The following is a 6,770-nucleotide window of genomic DNA, read 5'->3' on the forward strand; positions in this document are numbered from 1 at the left end:
GAAAGACAGAGGCAAAATATTGAGGGTCAAATATAACATTGGCAGAATGCAAAACAGTGGATTGATTTCTCATCATACACACTATCTGATTTTGCATTCCAGTGAAGTCACTCAGATGAGGAATGCAAAGAGTGATCAATGACTATCTGTTCTGTGCCTCCCACCAACAAGGGATTTCACCCACCCCTCTCTAATTACAAGCTGTAATGAACCACGGTGCTCAGTAACTTGTAGGGACACTGATAAACAACATTTCCATCTGCTTATTGCTTCTGCGAGTTATTCCAGCACTCATTCCTTCAAGTTTAAATTTAACCAGGCCTCTGAGTAGAGAAATTCTCTGTTATTTGAAGGTGAAGGCCATGACAAATGGCCAGCACATGAAGATCACAACCCTGAAAGTGAGGGAAGGGATATTTTAATTTAGGAACACAAATATGAGAGGATTGCAGTGATGACTGGCCAGTGATGGGCCCCCAGCAGGTTTGAAGTATTGAGAGGAGCTCAAATGATGAGCCAGCCATTATCAGCAAATCTGGAGAAATTAACACTTGCATGATACTTGATGTATACACGAAAGAGCTGGCAGGAAGCTGAGTAGCACTCATGCCATTAATGCACATGATCAGTCTATATGGAGATCATTGACAACTATACCAGATAGCACTCATTAACATTAAACAACACCCTGACTGGAGTTGTAATACAGGAATATCATTGCCCTGGCATTTTGAATAGCTGCAGCTCTTTCTCTTTACACCTACGCAGTATGAATTTTCAGCCACTGAACTCATTTAATATCCCATCATCATTCTAAATTTTGAAATTCTCCTCGTATTAGATCATATGTCAAGTGGTTAGTGTTATTGCCAAATGCAGGTGCTGTAGCTGGTTCTGGCCTTGTCTGTGACAAGCGGTAATACATAGATTTCTATTCTTTCTTCCATCCCCGTGTGAATGCACTGATGCTATCTACGATACAATGCCATGAACACCAAGCACTGCCCAACCTCTCAGTCAGTGGGCACACCTCAAATTTCACCCTTGACATGTTGACCTGAAATGTTCACCTGTTTTGCTATCCACAGATGTTATCAGAGTTGCTTAGTATTTTCAACATTTTTTGAAGAAGAGACACATTAGACTTGAAGATTAACTCTGTTTCTCTCTCCATAGATGCTGCCAGATCTGCTGATTTTCTCCAACACTTCTTGTTTTAGAATATAAAAACATAAGAAACAGGAGCAGGAGTAGGCCATTCAGCCCCTCAAACCTGCTCCATCCTTCAACAAGATTATAAATTGATCTACCGCAGACCATAGCTCCACTTTTCTGAAAGCTTAGCACAGTCATTAACTTCTTGATATTTCCAAAAAAATATATTTACCTCACTTTAAATATGTTCAGTGTTTCTAGCGTCAACAACTCTCTGGTGCTTGTAAGAACATAAGCAATAGGAGTGGGATTAGGCCATCCGGCCCCTTGAGACTGTTCCACCATTCAGTAAGATCATGGTGAAAGAAAAGATCTTGCAATACATTTCTGGTAATTACACAGTGGCCTTTAAACAGCCAATATAAAAATAAATAACAGGTCAAGGCTGCAAGTAATTGACATAGCGGCCTGGATTTTCGTTAAGTCAGGATAATATGGGAGCCCTTTAATAATGGCAGACAGGTTCTGATCCTTGGATATTTGACCCACTCCCAGGCCATTTGTTATTCAGAAGTGCCTTTTGAGGTTGAATGCTTGTTCAGGTCATTGCACCTGGCAATCCTGGCAGCTCCATCGGAGATAAGCACAGCACACTCCTCTGCAATTTTCATGAAGTCAGGCTAGCTTTTCAAAGCATGGTCATTCATGGGCCTTTAGAGGTGTTGGGAACCGTAGTCAGCATGAAAGAACTTTTGAAAAGATGAGTTCAGAAGTCATCACCATCACCACAATGCCAATGTTCCATACCCAGTTCTCTATGGCTCCTCATGCCCTCAATGCAGGCTATGCCCCATTCCCACACCTGTGTCCCCTCATGCCCTCTATTTCAGACTGTGATCCATTCACCTTCATGGCTCCTTGAGCTAGGCACTGTTTATTGACCTTCCATAATTGCCCAAGAGTAGGTGGCGGTGAGCTGCCTTTTTGAACTGCTTTGACTCTTGGCCTGTAGGTACACCCACAGTTCTGTTAGACTGTTGACTAGTGACTATGAAAGGACAGCTGAATTGGTGTTACCATGTGTCTGTTGTCCTTGACCTTTTAGGTGGTAAAGGTCATAAGGAAAGGAGCCTTTGTGAGCTACTGAAATGCATCCGGTAGATGGTGCACACTGCTACCACTTTTCATCTGTGGTGAAAGGCAGGCATGAGAAAGGTGATGGGTAGGGTGCCAATCAAGTAATAGCTCTCTGTGGTAATAGCTCAAGGAGGTCCAAGGAACTCTGAAAAACTCAAAAGAAACATGTTCACAATTAATGGCTAGGCTGCAGAACTATTAGGTCCTGCAGAACTATTTCCTAAGGAGTTGCCCCTTAGGTCCTTTTTAAATCTTTCCCCTCTTCTAGTTTTGGACTCCCACACCCTGGGGAAAAGACCTTGGCTACTCACCCTTTCCATGCCCCTCACAATTTTATAAACTTCTCTAAAGTGAACCCTCAACCTCTGACGCTCCAGGGAAAATAGCCCCAGTCTATGTAGCCTCTCCCAAGAGCTCAAACCCTCCAACCCTGACAACATCCTTGTAAATCTTTTCTGAACACTTTCAAATTTCACAGCATTCTTCCTCTAACTGGGAGACTAGAATGAACACAGTATTCCAAAAGTGGCCTAACCAATGTCCTGTACAGCCGCATCATGACCTCCCAACTCCGATACTCAATGCACTGACCGATTAAGGCAGTGTACCAAACACCTTCTTCACTGTCCTGCAACTCTGTTTTCAAGGAACTGTGAGCCTGCACTCCAAGGTCTCTTTTTTCTGATAACCTTTCACCCCCTTGCCCAACAAGAATCTGTTTCTGCTTTAAAATTTTCAATACTTCCAGCACTTTTTTTGGATGAGAGTTCCAAAGATCCTCATCAGACAAAAGTATTATTCCAGCTCTGTTTCAAATTGGATGTCCCCTGATTTTATATTAGTGGCCTCCAGTTCCAGAAACGCCCATAAGAAGAAACAACCTCTTCACATGTACCATGTCAATACCTTTAGGATTTTGTATGTTTCAATGAATTCACCTCTTACCAATCCAAACTCCAAAGCATATACTGTCCAACCTTTCCTCATAAGGCAACCCATCCATTTCAGGTTTTAATGCCATAAACTTTATCTGAACTGCCCCCAATGCATTTATATATTTCCCTACAAATGGTGACCAAACTGTGAACAGTGCTTCTGATCTAGTTTCAGCAGTACCCTGTATAACTGAAGCATAACATCCTACTTTTATATCCAATTTCCCTCACATTAAAATGGTAGCATTCTACTAACTTTCCCAATTCTTGTTGTATATGCATATTAACATTTTGTAATTCATACATGTGGACACCCATATCCCTTTACATTTTAGAGCTCTGCAATCTCTCACCATTTAGACAATATCCTTTTTTATTATTCCGGCCAAAATGGGCAAATTCACATTTATTCACATTATATTCCATCTGCCAAATCTTTGCCCACTCTCTTGGCCTATCAAAATTCTCATGTTCTCTTCACATAATGCTTAATAACATAATAATTCTAAACCTATCTTTGTGTCACCACGAAATTTGGAAATCATATCTTCCATCCCTCCATTTAAGTCAAATGAGGTTTTGTTAAGATTAGGTGATCCACAGTGTGACCAACATCTGTCAGAATTGTTGAGAATTCCATAGGATCAGTTTGATTGCATTTGCTATTTGATATGATCAGTCAGGTCCCCCAGCCATCACCTTTCTGCTGCCTGTATTTGTCTCATGTTAAGTTTTGGATATTAGAATACACATCATATTTGTACTTTCATAGCAGAAACATTTTTTGTCAATAAGTTTTGTTCATTTGAGCAAGTTTAATTTGTTATAAACTGGTTATTCTCTGCTGACAAAAGAAACCTGACTGAATTGTTTCTATACTAAACCAGATACAGTCAAAAACTCATATAAGTGGCCATATCTGCTTAGATTTAAAATCTGTTGTCACCATTGAATGCATGTGACTAGAAAGCAAAACAGTTAATCTTCCAAATGGATTTACATACCCACATAGACAATTACTTACAAAGTACCTCATTTGTCACATTATAACATTTTGATTTATTTTTCACAATGAATTTGGAAATTATATTTTACATACTTACTTATCTTCAATCTACCTCAATTACTTAGATGATGATAAAAGTTTTCTTTTCTCCCTTGCTTTTCTACAAGGGCTAGTTCTTGTAGAGGCTATCTCTTCCTCAGCGAGATCCTGGGAGTAATTTCTCCAATGACTTGGAGTTCAATTAGAAACACCCAGAGTGGGTGGCCATGATAGACTGAGTGGCATTGGCTCCCATTTATAAATTCTGCATTAAAATGTTTCTGCATCAAAGACAGTAACTTCAGGCTATGAATCTAGACATAAACATATACTCATCTGCGTCTCAACCATTTTAGATCATTGTCATTCATGCTGCCAGCAGATTCATGAAATTCTGATAAAATATCCAAAGGAATTGAGAATCAGCACTGTGATGTTTGTGGCAATGAATTTGAGAATTACCTTGCAGGTGGAATTTCCTAATAGAATATGCAGGTTATGAATTTTGTGGACATAGGATGAGAAGAGCTGTCAACACGTCAAATCCATTCAGTAGTCTCTTTGTAAATGGATGTTACATTGGAAAATGCTGTGTGGCAACTTGCCAAAGTGATTTCATGGGTTCCATTAAATATTCACTGGCTACAATCTCAAAATTTCAAGAATCCTGCTGTGAACTTTTCAGCAGTGCACTTGGTGAGTGAGCAGTGCCATACCCAGAGGATACTTTGGTACTGTACAGGCTTTGGAAACCAAAGAGAAGGCAAGCTGCTATTAATTGTGAGCAATACCAACTTAAAAAGTGACACTACTATTTTAATCCAAAGTTTATGGCTGATGTGAACCATTCAGGCCTCTTTACATTTACTGATTTACCCTGAGAACACAGTAACTTGTAAACAATGACATATAGGTTATTGTAATATGATTACCTGTATGGCCTCTTAACCTTGATCTCTACTTATAAAAATAATTTGCTGTGTGTAAATCCAAAAAAATGTGTAACTCAGCTATCTATAAAATTGTAGCAATATCATAGGTTTTAGAGAATTTTATTCAGAAACCACCCTGTAATAAAAAAATGCTGCAAAGTTTCACAAATCCTCCATGCTATATAAAATTTTACACTGGAAACTTATCGAAAATTATTTCTGCAGGTGTTATATATTAGAAAACATATGCACATACTGGAGGATGCAAAGGACATTTAGTCCTTGAAGGGTACAAGTGCTGGGTATTTCTACATGATGTACTTATAGATTATTTTCTCCCTCGTCATCTTTAGCTAGAAGTTAATGTTTCTACTTTAATGACACACCAAGAAGTGGCGTGCTTAGCAGGAAGGGACAGACCTGCAAATCAGTTGTTAAATAATACTTTAAAATACAACCTGTAACGTTTCTAGAAGTCATTGAACCACGTCCGAAGGCGTTCAAGCCAAGTCCACTGGGAGTCATCTTAACAATGTGGCTTGCTAGCCCTACGCAAGGCTGTTTATAGATTGAGACTAATTGTTGAACAGTTTTGAAATGCCTTAAAACAGAAAATAGGCTACTGTGATTTGCTTAGGATGTTTATAATGACATGCATAAAGCAATTCCCTTGGGTTACTTTTTACATCAAGAGATCCCCATTAAGAACATAAGATCATAAAATAAACATAAAATAATGAGATCATGGCTGAATTGATAATCCTTAACTCTACTTTCTTGCCTTTTCCCCATAATCTTGGATTCCTTTGATTCTCAGCCTTGAATATACTGAACAACACAGCTTTAGCGATCTCTAGTCACAGATTGACTATCCTTTGAAAGAAAATATTCCTCCTCGTCTCCTCCTTGCCCCTTTATTCTGAGATTATGCCTTCTGTTCCTAACCCTCTGATAAGGTGAAACAAACTCTCAGTATCTACTCTGCGAAGACCCCTAAGAATCTTATAAATTTTAATAGGTTGTTTCTCATTCTTTTAAATTCCAATAAGTTCAAGCCCAACCTACTTAACCTCTACTCACAAGAAAATCCTTCCACACCCAGAATCAACCTTGTCAACCTTTTCTGCTCCATCTCCAATATCAGTATATGTTTTCTTAGATACGGGCCTCAAAAGTATTCATAGTATCCCAAATCGATCTAACCAATGCCTTGTAGAGTTTTAGCAAGATCTCCTTATTTTTAGACTCAATTTCCTTTGAAATATAGGCCAATTGCCTGCCCTACTACCCTCTGAACCTGGGTGCTATTTTTGGTGATTCATGCACCAGTATGCCCAAATTCCTCTTGGTTGTAGCTTTCTGCAGCCTTTCTCCATTTAAATAATATTTGCTTCCTCTATTCTTCTTAACAAAGTGCAAAATGTCACATTTTCCCACATTAAATCAATTTGCCAAACTTTTGCCCTTTCATTCAACCAGTCTACATCTCTCTGTGGACTCATTGTGTCACCCTCACTACTTGCTTTCACAACTATTTCTGTTTACTGTACTCACTGCTCACAATGT

The sequence above is a fragment of the Rhincodon typus genome, chromosome 5 (genome assembly GCF_021869965.1).
Source record: "Rhincodon typus isolate 14 chromosome 5, sRhiTyp1.1, whole genome shotgun sequence".
Classification (NCBI taxonomy): Eukaryota; Metazoa; Chordata; class Chondrichthyes; order Orectolobiformes; family Rhincodontidae; genus Rhincodon; species Rhincodon typus.